Here is a 16,407-nt window from a genome sequence, read left to right as displayed (position 1 = left end):
AATGTAGCAGCACGTTTTTACCGATCTCCAAAGAACTGCTAATTAAAGGTAAATCAATCTGCACTGTGTAAACCTCTGTGCTTATAGAGCATCGATTTAATCTACATCATTTAGCTCATTTGAGGCTGTGTGTGCTTTACAGTCTCGTAAATGTGCCAGTAATTTATTGTAGCATATGGTGTGCTTCTTTGAGGAACAACAATGGAAGAAAATACATATTAGTCCTAGTTCTGTGATAGTATTCTGGTCGTCTGCGATGAATCATTTTATAATAACCGATTTAATCATGATTATTGTGGAAAATCTGTCAGTGCTGATGCATATTGTGCTTTCAGACTGACGTGAATTATTCTGCACAGTTTTGAGGCAGACAGCCATTGTTATATTAAAGTTGGCCTCATCAGGAGAAGTGGGAGCAAATATACTTCTTCCATAAGGTTTTCTGAAAGCAATGTGTTAAATGTCCTATAATAAGGACAGAGTGATGTAAGAATGAATGTGTGCCATGAGTAGCAGAACACAACCAATGAGTAACAAAGGCTGAAGGCTTTGGGCAAGGTAAAGGAGTCTCAGGAGAGAACAGCTATAGTTTCACAGCTGTACCTTAAACGTTTAATAGCTGGGACACTTTTAAAGTGTCAGTTCGTCACTAATACTTTTTCGGTCGGGCTATATTTTAGACATAAGGTCTTAAAAGTACAATGTGCAATGTGATTCAAATGTATACAGTTATAGTATAGATTTTAAAAAAAAGAATAAAATAACAAAAAATTATAATGATCTAAAATTATATTGATATATTTAATATTAAGTTAAAAATTTTTATAATAAAAGTAATATATTACTAAAATGAGAATATTACAATATAAGATGAAGTAAAAATAATGACAATGAAAAATATAGGCCTATATAATAACAGTTAATAATAATATATTTATATACAATTATTAAACAATTATGATTGATTGTTTAAAATTGCTGAATATAAATAATATAATATATATTAACATTTTTTAAATAATAATTTATACATAATTTATCATTTTAAATAGATTAATCATTTTAAACCACTATAGTTAACTATTATTAATAATACAATTAATCATACACATATAGTTTGTATACAAAAAAGTTGTGTATACAAATCCTCCAGATTTTCATAGATTTTGTGATCATACTTGCATCATAAGGTTTGCACTTCATTTGCTAAATTAATGTTTTTGTTTTTTGCTTTGTCCAGATGTCAGTTGACCCGTACCAATAGACAGAGCTCAGTGAATTCAGTTGGTTATAGTGATTTCGAGTTTGCAGATCATTGACGCACAAGGTCAGGGTTTAAATAATATGTTTAATTTAGAAGAACTTCTCCCTCTGATATTATTTGGATATGTTTAGAGATGGCAAGCACTGTCATCACCACCGCTCTGTTGCCATGGCAAGACAAAATGTTTACAAGATTTCATTTGAAAGACTGAATGAGTGTTAGTGTCAGTCTACAGTTTATTATACAGAAGCAAAAACAGAGTCTTCACATGACATGCCCTACAAATTGGGCACTGCCCAATTATCTACAATAGCATCATGGACATTTTTTGATTTATATGTATATCTATATGCTTGCAAAAAATCATTTAATCAGATACAGTTCACTGATCCGGCCAAAATCAATGAAGGTGGCATAGATTTATCCAGATGTTACTTCCTTAATGATGAGTTTCATTCAAGTCATTCAGCACCTGACAAATGCACTTGATTGTGATGTAATGTTAAACCTAAGTGGGAGGAGAAAAGGAGAAAAGTAAATGAATGGACCAGTGTGAGGGGCGTGTGGGTGGAGGACAAGATCTATTTTTGTTCTTCTTTTTTACACAGGAGTTGGAACACATGACTATAAAGCATTACAGCTGGACTCTGAGGAGAACATGCCTGAAGATGCAGAAATATAGTGCTTTTCCTGGCTCAAACACGGTACAACATTATGTGCCTGTCTCTGGTAACTATGGAAACACTTTGACTTTTCTTCGGGTTTTTTTTTTCCACTAAACTTCAGAACTAGATAAGCATCCCTGCTTAATTCAGTCTAAACTGTCTTTTTGCTCTGGTTTAGGTTGGTTTAGCTGGCCGGCCAGCTGGTTTGGAGACTATGCAACCACCTTAGGCTGGTTTCAGCTGAAATTTCAGTTAATAATTCATGCATTCATGAACCATTTGTGCTCAAACATCAAACTCATAACCACTACTGCCTTTCCTATAGGTCTCCCTGTCTTCATGTTTGCTGCATAGTACCTTCACAAGGTCATCTGGGGATGGATCCATAGAAAAAGCTTGCTAACATGTCCTTTGAGGACAATTGGTATAAATAGATACGTCACCTCAGGCTCCAAAGAAACGCTGGCCAAAGTCCAGACCTGCACGACAACTGAAGGTGACACAAGACCTGAGAAAGTGACATTGCTGATGCTTTTGATTTATCATTGGTACCTGCAGAAAGCTGGCTGATGGATATGTGCAGGTTATGGGATATTACCAACCACTCATGTGGGACAAAAAACGATTAGAGGTGGATGGAAATGGATGCTAAAGGGGCAAGAGCTTTTCGGGCCAAAAAGAATCTAAAAAGAGTTTCTAATAAATGGAAATCCAAAACTCCTGGAATGATTATAAGACTGTCCTCGTTTTGATGCGATTGAGCCTGTTAATCCAACCCAAGAGTGCTGGAAGAGGACAGAGTTTAAAGGCGCACGCAAACACAAAGCAGCTGTTTTGGCCCCATTCTGCCGTTCATGAAAACTGTTATTCATTTTATTTATTTATTAAAAAGATACACATTTCTTTTATAGATGCAGCCTGAGTCGTCGAGCTGTTTGGGGCTTACTGCTACGCTCCTGCATTTCCCAGAAAAGTGCATGGCGCAATGAAAGTATTTATGAGATTAACTTACGGCAAAACAGAAACAATCGCTCTCACATCTACTTTTCTCTGAAAGTTTAAGTGTGGCATTATTTTTGTTGTGGCATTACCTGATTTGCATAACTGCTTTAGTGGAATCGGGCGCTAAAACAACACAAATGAGCAACACAATCAGTGGACGCAAGTGAGCATTTTTGAACATTAATTGGGTGGATAATACAGTAAATGTCAGTATTCACAGTCAGCTTGTCTGTCTCCTACACTGCAAGGTTGACAGGATGTAGCGGTAACCATGGTGATGCATCTGCTCTGATAAAGTGGGCCTTAGGATTTGAGAGGAATTCCATAAAATTATTTTCTCTTACTTTTCACTAGAGGCTGATTGCATTGGGATAGACTAATTTAGGAGCTTATTAGAGTGAAGCTTGAGGAGAATCTAGAAATGTAATGACATTATGTTGTGTCAGTTATATCTTTTCTTCACCTGTGTCTTCAGTTATAGAAACACACACTCAGATTGGCTTGTCAGAGTGAACTGTTATCAGAAAAACTCAAAATGCAAGACAAGAACATACTGTAGTTTTACTACGCTCTCACAGACCCGCCATCTTTTCCTTCAGAGGAATTGGTTGTGGGCAGCTGATGTGACACTGTCCTCCTGGAAAAGTAGTAATGAACTAAATGTGCATTTCCTAAAGGAAATAGCAGTGCTGGAACACGGCAAAGGAATAATATTAAATATGTAGGGAAGTTTAGAGTTTAGCTCTTGGTGAGTTAAATGAAATGGCCTTTTAGAGCCAATTTTCTGTCATCCTGACAATCAGCATGCTTCTACAACAATCAAATAAAATATTTAAAAATATTTTAATATTTAAAAAATAAATAAATATGCTACTTTGTTTTATATAAATATTTTAATTTTATTAATTTATTAATTGTGTGTGTATTAGACTAAAATAAAAATAAAAAACAAAAATATAATAAAAATAATACATTCTAAATAAATGTAACAAATAAATTATTTAAAAAGATAAAAATTAGATAACAATTAATAGATAGTTGAATTTAAAAAATGTAACCAGGATAGTTAAGGAATATCAGTATAGTGCTGTCACACAAGGTCTGCACAATGCTGTTTATCTTTCTTTCATATCAGGTCTACATATAATAAAATCCCTGTGTGTACGTAGTTAGACCTGCAGAATCCAGTTTATCCCTAGCTGAACCTTCTGAATATGTGCAAAACCTATATTTCTAAAACTGAACATTGGTTTATTTTTGTTCCAGCTTCTTCCATCCCACCCTTCCAGTTCTTAATCTCCCCTCATCTCGAGACACAGGGCAACAGGTGATGCTTGGAAATACTTCACACGGCCTCGTTTGCACTGATGGCAGATTGCAATCAACAGGTCAGATGAATAATTAAAGGGGAAAAAGGATGGAGGGGACGGAATGATGAAGAGGGGATGGAATGATTATAAGCATTGTACCAAACGCAGGTTTGAGCTTTGAAGGAATATCCTCATCAACACCACCATCATCATCACCTTCGTCCATCTTAATGATTGGTGTTTGTATGAATAATGCTTCCTCTCAGCTAATCAGGAGTATGCATGAGTACCCTCGCTTTCTCAAGCATTTAATCAGGCCTAATCAGCGTTAAAAATCCGCTCGCCTTCTACTAGTATACGTGTTCACATCTTACAAAAAAAAAAACACACACACAAGTCTCACCAAGCAGCTCAGAAAAATGCATTTGATATTCTGAAGGCTGAATAAAACCAAATATGACATTTCTCAAGCTATTTTTCTCTCAAAAAGAAACTTGACTTCCTTCAAAAACAAGCCAGACATTTCCATCCTTTTTAGCTCGCTGAGTGATTTGCCACCATTCGAGCGAGAGCAGCAGGAGTGTCCTTTATGCCAACATCTGGTGTATCATTGACCCTTGAATTGTATTTGCTGATAGGTCACCATCTGTCACCCTGGACCAGATGAGCAGGCTTCGGGACGGAAAATGTTACTACTAATATGGCAACATGTGGATTGAGGGAAGTTTTGGGAGCTACAGGACAATTGGATCCCTGGAGACAAAAAGGGCCCTATTAAATGGATCATTTTTTCCTTTGCTGAATTCTGCTGAAAACTATTCTCACCAAGCTCTGACTGGCATCGCTGTTAATGAGAAAACGAGATCCACAAAGTCAATAATCTTAATCAGATGGAGCTATTTTGAGAATGATAAGGCTGAGAAGCAGGGGAATGTTAAAACCATTGACAATTAATAACATTTAAAGGATTCTTAAAGCTGCAGTGGCTGGGAATGTGTTGCAATTACAGTGTTTGCGAAATTAAATAGATGTCGTTGATGGAGGAACATGCAGTCAGGGGGTTTCTGTAACTTTGAGTAATCAAACAAAATAAGAAAGAAAACCAAGCTTGGCTCACTGGAAAAACAAGCCTTTTGCACATTTTTTTTGCAGTATGATATTCCGATTATTATTATTTCTTTTTGTGCATCTCGTCACACTTTCCAATGAGTGCCACTAACCATCTGTTCAATTTTATCCAAAACAGATAAATGTGAATCTGGCAATGTTTTATTAAGTTGGTTGTTGTGTGTATCGTGTCAGTTTAAAAATGAAATATCTGGTGAGTGGCGCTAACAGGCTAATGCTCTATCATGTTTGAAAATAACGTACCAACTACACCGAATTCTAACCTAAACCTAACCAAGTGTAAGCAAAAACGAACATGAGATAAAAACATATTTGCTGAAGCAACCATGACGTTTTAGCCTGCTTCTACAAGTCTAGGCATTGCAAGTGCTGCACCAGGTGAGCTACCAAGCAAGTTTACCGAGCCAGAAAGGCCATATATATAGCTGACTTTGTGATGCAAACATCAAAATGTGCTAGTTTACAAATAATGCACTAATGATAAAAGTGTTTTATGGACATAGCATAGTGCCAGGTAACAAATTTAGGTTATAAAAATGTTGTGGGAACATTGTTTTGAAATGTTTCTAAAAGATTGAAATGTCCAGTTTTCTTGTCCTAGTTATAAGGTTACAAAAACATTTCTTACAACATTTTACTAACTTTATTTTCACTCTAAATATAACATCATTTGAACATTTATTTTTAATATTATGAGAACATTATAATGTCCAGTTTTCTTGTTTTGATTATAACATTATTTAAAGGTACAAGAATGTTTCTTACAACATTCTACTAACTGTGTTTACCCAAAATATAGCGTTATTTGAATGCTTATTTTTAATATTCTACAACATTAAAATGTCAATTTTCTTGTTGTGTTTATGTTATTCAAAGGTTATAAAAATGTTACTTATAATGTTCATCAACTACAAATAACATAAGGATGTTGTCTCTCAGAATTATGAGAATGTACTGTATATAAAATATTAATAAGGAACGTTCTCTGTTAGCTTGGGTATTGTTTAAGGAACCATGCGTAAACAAGTCTTTATTAACTGATAATCTGGCCCTGTAATCAGAATTTCTGTGAAAAGAAATTTTACTCCCGCTATAGTGTTCATTTCAGCTGGAAATGTCAGTGAATTGGACTGTATGTAAAGGAACGTTTTTTGAAATTTTTTTGTAGGAAGTTGCACGTTTGTCCAATGAGTCTATGTTGTAGAAAACAGAAAACATAAGGCTGTGATTACAGTTACCTTTTCTGAAATTCTGTTTTTTTGTGTTCACACAGACAAGGCACTCATTTGGTCGTTCATTTCGATAACAAACCTGAGGTAGTTCTTTGCCCAGGCTTTTAATTTCAGTAAGAAATTCAATTATGATGCCGTGTTGACGCAATTAAGATGATTTGTACGCAGGCACTTGTTAACCTCTCGTTCTTGGCCGAAAGGTTTCCATGGTGACAATTGGCTAATGTTGCCCCTGTTCAAAAGCTTCAGTTTTTCTTGAATATTCAATCATTACATTAAGCAGCAAGACCAAAGGCCCGACCTTCTGTCAAAGAGGAAGTGACCATCCTTACTGAAAGATTCATGCTATTGACAAGCCTTTTCATATCGCCGCATTGTTCCAAGTCCTCTTCGATGATGTCCTCTGAGAAGACAGATGGCATTTGGATTTCTACCATTTTCCAAGAGTCTGATCGCTAGTGCCAGAGATTCCATGGCGACTGTACCGCGAACACAGAGACTGCAAAAGAGGTAAAGTGCTCTGAGAGAAGTGAACAGCTTCTCAGAATGAGCCGACTGTTAAGGGTCGAAGTAAACATGACAGGGTGGCAGATCACTCAAACTCGGCGCCGTAAATCTCTATGCTCTGAATGAGGATATTTAAGGCTCGATGAAGCTTAAAAGAGAGTGATAGCACATTTGAGCGATAAACTGTCTCAATAATCATTGATCTGCTCTTAATCTTCTTTGTTGCTGTTACAACACAGGCTTCTACGAATAGATGAATAGACGGCTGTTATTTTACGCAGTTAGGGAAAACAGGACATTTCGAGGCCAATCGTTCAAGCTCTCAAAGGCATTTGTCATGATGTTGACACATTTGTTTTGGTACTATTTGCTATCTCCGAATCCTCCAAACTTCCAAAAAAGAGTGATAACCTTGGACTCGGGTTTTAGGTGTCCTCCAGCAGTAGAATAAACAGAAACTCTAACTTGGGCTCACAAAGGAATTTATGTATCTGGTTTCAATACAAAGAGACTGCCTGATAAGACCAGCAACGGAAGATTTGTGGAGTGAGAGAAAAAGAGAGAGACATTCTGAATGTGTTTGCCTGTGCAAAGCATCCTATGATAAAGCACTGGCGTCTGGCATCTGTGTAAAATAATATATTCGCTTATAATAGTAGATCAAAAATCAATATCAGTATTCTTCTTGCCATAAATTCTTCCTATGTACATGAAGTCGCTATTTATTTTTTAGCTGCTTGATTAACCAAATAACAGCAGTAGATTACAAACAGCTTGCTATAAATACAATATAGACAGAAACCAGAAACTCCAGCCAATCCCCAAAAATAAGAAAGAAAATATTCAGAGAGGGTTGGCAAATTGTGCCCACTGATATTTTTACGTTCTATCTGCAGTGTTTTGGGAATCATACACATTAGGTAATGGTGCAAATGTACCTACAACACATGTAGCGTTCCTGTAGCTCAAATAGCAGTGCTCACAAATGTCAAGAGTTCAATTCCCAGGGAATCTATGTTGTCTTTAAATGTTTGAAGTTGGTATGATTTTTTAAAGTTATTAATTTTAATTAAATAAGTCTTTTATGCTCACCAAGGCTGCATTTATTTGATCAAAATCACATCAAAAATAGTATTATTATGTAATATTATCAGAATTTAAAATATCTGTTTTCTAGTTTAATATATTTTACACATATTTTTTTCCTGTGAAGGCAAAAATGAGTTTTCAGCAGCCATTACTTCAGGCTTCAGAGTCACATGATCCTTCGGAAATCATTCTAATATGCTGATTTGTTGCTCAAGAAACATTTCTTATAACTGCTTCAGGCAAGTTAAAGTTCTGGCTTGTCTTGTCAAAATCAAGGCAAAACCCCAAAAATATATAGCAAAACAATGTCCTATGTTTCACTTTTGTGAATCTATAATAAGCCAAATTTACATGGGATGGAGGACTGTTTACACTGAGAATGTCAGCGACTTTATAAAATACTAATAGTGCACATCTACTTTAGAACATTTTACATTTGGTTCAACCTTGACTGAGGTGGTTATTGAATATGATTATTTATTTATTTATTTTTTAAATGGAAAATCTCACATAAAAAGTGCTGCAACTTTTTAGTGAAATCAGTTAAACAGTCTCATGGGCTGCAGGCACATCAGTATGTTTGGACGCTAAATTTCAGTCACAATGTTTGTTCCATACAACAATCATAAATCTTTGGACAGGGATGCTTCATTTACCCTGCACTCTCTCAGAGATTGTTATGCTGGTGTAGCTCATGCTGTTTGTGGGTAGTTGGCATTTTCTACCAGGCCCTTCACTAGGAATTTGATGCATCGCTTTGGGGTCCAGATAATGGGAACTTTAAAAAGGCATCCGTTATGTTGACTCAAGTGGTGAGAAGAAGGAAAGGTGGATAAAGGATGAAATGTCATTCAGATGAAGGGGGGATGCTTTCGTTTCATCCACATCTTTTCAAATAATATACCAGTTCATTACAGTCAGATTACCGCCCTGGATAACCAATGATTGGCCAGGGTTTTGAAGCTGTCAGAGCCGAATACGAAGACGCTAGACAATAAATCCGCATGGATGAAAGTATGAAATGATAGAAAGTGTCATGAATGGCTTGATTAGGGTTAAAATTCTCCTGCATTATTATTGAACCCCATTATGAGATGCCGATTTCAGTCTCCTGGATGGCTATAAAAAGAGCATTCAGGCATGTGGGCAGCTTACTGGTCATAGCCGCTGACATGGGGCCTCAATTTCGGAGACATAACCTCTCGGTCGAATCCTATTTACACCAGCATTAATGGAGCTGTCGTGTCCTCTCATCTCTTTGACATACACACAATACCTGTTGTCATACTGCTCCGAAATTGTGGCCCACCTGGCTTTGAGAATAAGCTTGTCATAGAGTGGTCTGCTTGAAGAGATAACACTACGGAAACTGTCACCGAGCAGGCTGTCACGACAGAGCCCATAGTCATCGGCAAGTGCACACCCGCACAACAAAAAGTCCAGCAAACACACTCCCAGTCTGTGGTCCGTGACAAAGTGGTGAAGCATAATTAGGTCAGCCAGCTGGATGTTTTCCTCTGAAAGCTGGATGGAAGTTCTGTGACTAAAACAGAGAATATTAAGAGAAGATGCTGTAATTTGGTTTTTCTGCTGCTCTTGTTTTTATGCTTTGTGGAAAGCGGCATTTCTCTTCATTTTTCAGTATTAGCAGATGACATTTTACAGCTGCATTTAATCTTTGGAATTACACACAATGCCTGAAGTCTTCTTTTGCACCAGCAGTGCAAGAGTGAAATGAACCGAGAACCATTCCTGCCTCTGCTTAAAGGGATATTTCACATAAAAATGAAAATCCAGTCATCATTATTTCCTAATGCTCATCAGTCAATTTTGCAATTCTCTCAGTGGAATACCAAAGTAGTATTATTTGTCAACTTTGAATGTAGCAAACAAGTCATTTGGACTATAGTTATGGTATTTGTTGGTGTTTTTTCATAGTTTGACAGATGTGGTCTACTACTTATATAGTCTACTAAAAACTACAGTTGTGACTATATTTCTTGTCATTGCAATTTTATATCTTTTTCTATCTCACAGTGTGGTTTTTCCTCCATCCATCCACTGTCCAAACTGCTTGTTCTCTCTAGGTTCGGGGGACAATGTGGTTTTATATGAGTTTATATCTTTCCATTGTGACTTTTTATCTCAAACTGTGCCCTTATATCTCAAAATTTGACTCTGTATCTTCTAGTTATGACTATATCTATATATCACAGTTGTGACTTTATCTATTAAAATGTGAAATTGTATCTCCAAATTGTGACTTTATAGCTCTAAATGTAAATTAATATCTCATAATGTGACCACATATCAAAATGTGACTCTGTATCTCAGTTGTGATTTTATATCTCCGTATGTGGTTTTATCTTACAACATAGCTTTACATCTCAAAATATGACTTTATAAATCCCAATTGTAACTTTATATGTCACAATGCAGTTTTTTAAATCTCAAAATGTGACTTTATATCTCACAATGTGGCTTTATATCTCAAAATATGACTTTATATATCTCAATGTGGCTTTGTATCTCAAAATATGACTTAATGTCTCAGAATTTTATATCTCACATTGTGGCTTTACATCTCAAAATATGACTTTATATCTCTCAATGTGGCTTTATATGTCAAAATATGACCATATTTCACAATGTTGCTTTATATATTACAGTTTTGGCTTTATATCTTACAATGTTACATATATCTTACATTGTGATCTCATGTTTACATTATTTTACACAATATTTGTTGTATAGTAAAATATCTACTTTTGTGTTCCATTAAAACAAATAACAGCAGCACAGTGTTTTAGTGACATGAGAGTGTGCAGAGGTGTCATAAACATAAGCTATAATGCAAACCAGTTTAATTCACTTGGTGTCAGTTTAATGTATTTACAAGGAATACACATTTTCCCCTAAAGAATACTGCTGTTTCACATTACCATATAATACCATATCAGCCTCTGACCTGTGTCGTAAAAAGAAGAAGCATTTAATGCTGACATAGGCCAAGTGAAGCATTATCTTGAAATTATCAGACATTGCATGACCCTTGCACACAGACTGTCAGCAGACTAAAAGCAACAGTTTACCCTGGTCTGGGTTTCAGTCTTTCTGTCGGAGTGCTCAGAAACACTGGGCCTTTAATGAGGAAATAGTGACTCACAGCTGAGGGCTTGTGGGGTCAGTCTCATGTAGAAGCGCATGGTAGCTGGCAGAAGTCAGATCCATTGTATGAAAACAAATATTAACATTTAATAACCTTTTTAGAGTGAGAAAGAGACAATAATGATTTTGTACATTCATTTGTACTTTTGCACATCTTAAATTATTCTTAATTAACTCATTTTAATAGCTAAAAAGTAATGTTTAGCTGTCTCACACAGCTGTTTTTGTATGATTGAAAGTAAATGCTTTTATTCTATTTTATCGATTTTTACACAAATTGTAGTGTTGACTGCATTGGTCAACCTCAACCAACACTGCTACCAAAGTAATGGTGAGAAAAAAAAATAACCAAACAAACGTTTCAGGCCTGTTTTGTACACTATTTGTGGACAGTGACAGATAAATATTTCTCATTTGCTTTGTTCGTTTTTCTTTTTGTAAGGTAATAATTTAATTGTATGATTAAATATAGCTCCAGTATTGCAGACGCGCTCCCTCTTCCCCCGGTATCAATCATTATTATGGGAATTTGAAGATCAGCGTGTTTAATATCGAACTGCTGTGTACAGGGGTGGTTTTCTGAATTTTCTTGAAGGTCACTGACAGAAATCTGAGGCATGACTCATTAGTCTGAGGAGCGCTTGGCAAATACAGAAAATTTAAATCTCCTACGCACTCCAACAACATACAAACAGACTCAGCACTTTAATAATGCAAAACATGACTTGCATCCAGCCATCAGGCTGTCATCCAGTAAAAAAATTTTCATTTGGTATTACAAGTTGTATCCAGTAATACAGGCTCCCTGCCAGAGCTCAGGACGATTCTGTTAAAAACAGGAGGGAGTAAATCCTTTGTTTATCAAACATTTGGGTTTGGCTGGAGACTCCGTGAGCATCTTTGACAACATCCATTCCACCCCTCTATTAGTTTGTTTACAGAAAGTTAATTTAGTTGGAACCAAATGAAGCACACTTTGCAGGATGTTTTAATTTAGAGTTTCACAAAGAAGCACTTAAGAAAATGTGGAATCTGTTTTACAAACAACTTTGTAATTTCAGTTTCGATGTGCTCCTGTTGTTCCTGAACTAATCTCTGAAAAGCAAGCGAGTGCGTGGACAGTTAGCATAACATGTTTTAATTATATCTACAGTAAACTTGCCTTATGATGGCTTGCATACTGGAGTGCAAAAAAAAAAAAGATGTATTAACCTGCGTCAGTAATGGAGCATGGATCATTGCAAGAGATAATATTTCAATTTAAACGCAGTGCCCTTGGGCCCTCTTCTTCTCTAAACACTGAACATGCAACAATTTAGCAAATTTGTGCATTTTCAGTAGCAGCAATAACTTTCAGACTGCCGTCAGCTGTCAGAAACGTCATTTAAAAAACCCAGTAGCAAGCAAACTATGAGAAGTTGATTAAATTGTCTAATCATGAAGAAAAAGTAATGTGGGTGACATACAAACCCAGTACAGAACAATTTAAAGAAACATACTGAGTTTGAGGCATCCTGAATTGGCTGAATAGAATATAAACATTAAATAAAAGAAGAACAGCAGACAGCAAATCAAAGAGAACAAGTATATGTGGAGCAGAGGGTCCATGGGGAAAAGATGGGTAGGTAATTGCTGTGTTCGTGAAAACAAGATCACAGAGCACCCATCCAAAAACGCTGTGAGAGGCAGTCCTTGGCATGCTTGCTACAAAAGAGTGAATGCGAGCACCGCTCTCAAGTGAAAATAATACACAATTTCACTCTTTCCCAATCACCCTTTCTTGCAGAGCACAATAACGCAATGAATAGAGGCCTGAATATAAACCACTGCGGCTATGTTCCAAAATCTAGTGAACTGCCTACCTAGACAGCATTTTAAGATGTCATAGGTGCACTCTAGACTCAAAGGCTAAAGTAAGATACCACATTTTGCCCAAAAACGGAAGCCACATCGTATCCTTCATGATGGCAATTCCAGAATTCATTGTGAAACACTCAGTGATCATATGATTTTGATTTGAAATATATATTTCATTCAGTACTATAAATATGATGTCTATTTGAATATTTTACATTAGCATGCGTCTAGGCTAGGCTAATAGTAAATGTTGTGAGGAGTTTTTAGTATGGTACACATGCAAAGTTGGTCAAACAAAATTGCTTTTCAATTCAGTCCATTTCGGTTAGGAGGCTGCCTCCAAGTGCATTGACTGACAGAGATTTGCAGTGACAGAGCAACCTCAAGTCAATCAATGGGAGTTGCCAATTTCTGATGCCATGCTAAGCTGTGTTCGAAATCGCCCCCATACCCTGTCACCACAGCTGAATCATACAGATGTAAGTTCCTTTTTAAATTTATTTTAAAATGGTTTAATTAGGGTTTATACAAGCTAGTTTTTTTAGAATGATTTTACCACTGGAGATCGCAATCAACAATGCGAGTCTAGCTGCCTTTCCGGTGCAATCAGTGTCCAAATTTGCAGATTTTTTAAAAAGTAGACTATAGTGGATGTTATGGTGTGCATGCTGTGCAAAGTTGTATTTAAGTTCAGTCATTTTCGAGCTTCGGGAAGCTGCTTTCAGGCACGTTGACTCTGATGTTATTTGCAGTGACAATGTGACCTCAAGTCATTTATTTTCAATGGGAGTTGCCGATTTCTAAAGCCATGCTAAGTTCTAAGCTGTGTCTGAAATCACCCCCAAACCCTGGCGGCCACAGCTGAAACATACAAATGCAAGTTACATTTTAATTGGTTTTAAAATCAAGATTTATACAAGCTGTTTCATGACTGATTTTAAAATAAATCTAAAATCATTATTATAAAGATCTAGACTACTAGAGCTCGCAAGCACAAACAATGCAAAAGCAGCAGCCATGCCAGCACGTTTAGTGTCTGAATTCACTCACTGGCTTTTATTCACTCCTTCAGGAGAACTTTACTGTTGGATTAATGTAGGGAATAGTGAATTAGGGTAGGCTGGTCTTTCTCAGTACTGAATGCAAGAACGAGATGGTCAGGAAAATCCACATGGCTACAAAAATGTCAAACCAAGCAGCTTTCTGTTTGTAAACGAGATGGATCCACATGAATGTGTTATGAAATCTGCATGTGGAAATTTTTCGTCCTCATGTGAAAATTCTTGATTGTTTTGATTCCTTTTGAAATTACGACAATTTGCCGAACAGCGGTAAATGTGACTACTTTATATTAAAGTCTTTATATTACCTTACGATATGTCTGTGGTCTTCCAGTGGTTTACATTACATACAGTTTAGAATTTTGTGATTAATTTACAAACAAAAGAAAACATCTCGAAAAAAAATTTTTTTCTTTTGCATTATAATGTAATTAGATGAACTCAGTGCTGATTAATTTTCTGTTCATTTTGTTAACTGGAATTTTGTGCAGAGGATTGTGGGTGATTGGACAACACAAAACATGCTGAGCGAAGGACGTGAAACAAAAGCTGCCCTTCAAGAACCCTTCAAATTTAGGCGGCCTTCTGTGTTTGATGGCCTTCTCTCTGCATTTTTTATGGGTTGTCTATTTGATGCCTGACTAAAAATAATTTTAAAAATCTAACTGTATTTATTAGCAGTCTTGTGGTGCTGCTGAATAAGCATTGCAGCAACCTTATGTTTGTCAGACATTTGTCTTAATTTAAAAACAATCAACTAAATAAAGACTTGATACTTAAACAATTAAGACAAATTATTAATTATGCCTTTTAAATTACATATCACAATATATTACAGAGTCTAAAAATGCATGGTCAAGTGAAACATTTTCATTTATGTTTACAGAAAACCTTCAGTTAGCGAGCTAACAGCTTTGCCTTCTACAGTATCTTAGCATAGTGCTAACTTGATAAAAAAAAAGCTCTTGAATAGCTAGAAAAATTATCACAGTTACGTGCGACGTTTTTGATCAGGTACTGAGGAAGGAGGATAAGATTTTGCGAGAGGATAGAATCTCGCATGACACTGACGACATGATTGGAGCTCAACTTAATGCAAATGAGCAGTGATCTGCTGCTTGATTCAACCTACTAGCTAGCAACCAACAGCACAGCGACTCAGTGACATCCAGTGATTTAATTGCTGTCAATGTGAACACCAACATCTAGAAAGATACCCATGTAAGCCGTAGACAGCTCGCTAGATTTTAGGAGAGAGCTTCAATCTAGAGTAGAAATTTTTTCACCTATACACACTGCTTTCTATGTCCTTGTCACTAGATAGATACAGTACAAACACAAGTCCCGTTTCACCTGACAGTAAATCTGTAGCTATACTGTTACACATTTGAAGTACATTAGCGCTAAGTGAAAAACAGAGTGAGGAAAAAATAGCCCGGGCCTGGGATCTTTTCATGGCACATACGGCTACTGCCAGGTTTGTTTTAGTTACGGTGCTAAACAGAGAGATGGGCACGATGTTCCAGTCGGGCCCGTTTATACAAGCCGAGAGATAAGAGCCAAACGCAGGTCTGGACTCTCTCACCTCTTCCTCCTTCGCACACACAGTCTGAGGACGCTTTGGGATTCTTCGCTGAGGCGTTTTGCAGTTCTGACCACTTATGTCACCGTGTTTACGCAAATTGCAGACATCTCAAACTATCTGTGTGAGTGCTAATGAGGAAAAGACTAAACTGAGGCTTCAATATGCTTACATTTATAGCACAGGTGATTACAGTAGACAAAAAATTCTCGGCGCTGCAATCACAAACTAATTTTTCACTGCATTTCAGCCTCAAGGATTTCAATAGCTGTAAGGATGTCAACTAAACAGGAGCTTTGGTATATATATATATACGTATATAGGACTGTGTGCATTCTTTTAAACAATGATGTGTTTAATTTTTTAACCATGGTATATATGGCAGGTTTTCCAGACATACTCCCCCACTTTTGAGACCGAGAGCCATGGAGACAGGGTAATACAAGGCAAAAAAAAAAATGCTTGCCAGGTTGGTTAGCTGTGCGCAGACGTTGTAAAACTTTAACATCATCACAATCTCTGGGGAATGTATGACCGCCCTT

Source organism: Sinocyclocheilus rhinocerous, unplaced genomic scaffold (genome assembly GCF_001515625.1).
Source record: "Sinocyclocheilus rhinocerous isolate Xijiao unplaced genomic scaffold, SAMN03320098_v1.1 scaffold153, whole genome shotgun sequence".
NCBI lineage: Eukaryota > Metazoa > Chordata > Actinopteri > Cypriniformes > Cyprinidae > Sinocyclocheilus > Sinocyclocheilus rhinocerous.
This window is presented reverse-complemented; position numbering follows the sequence as displayed.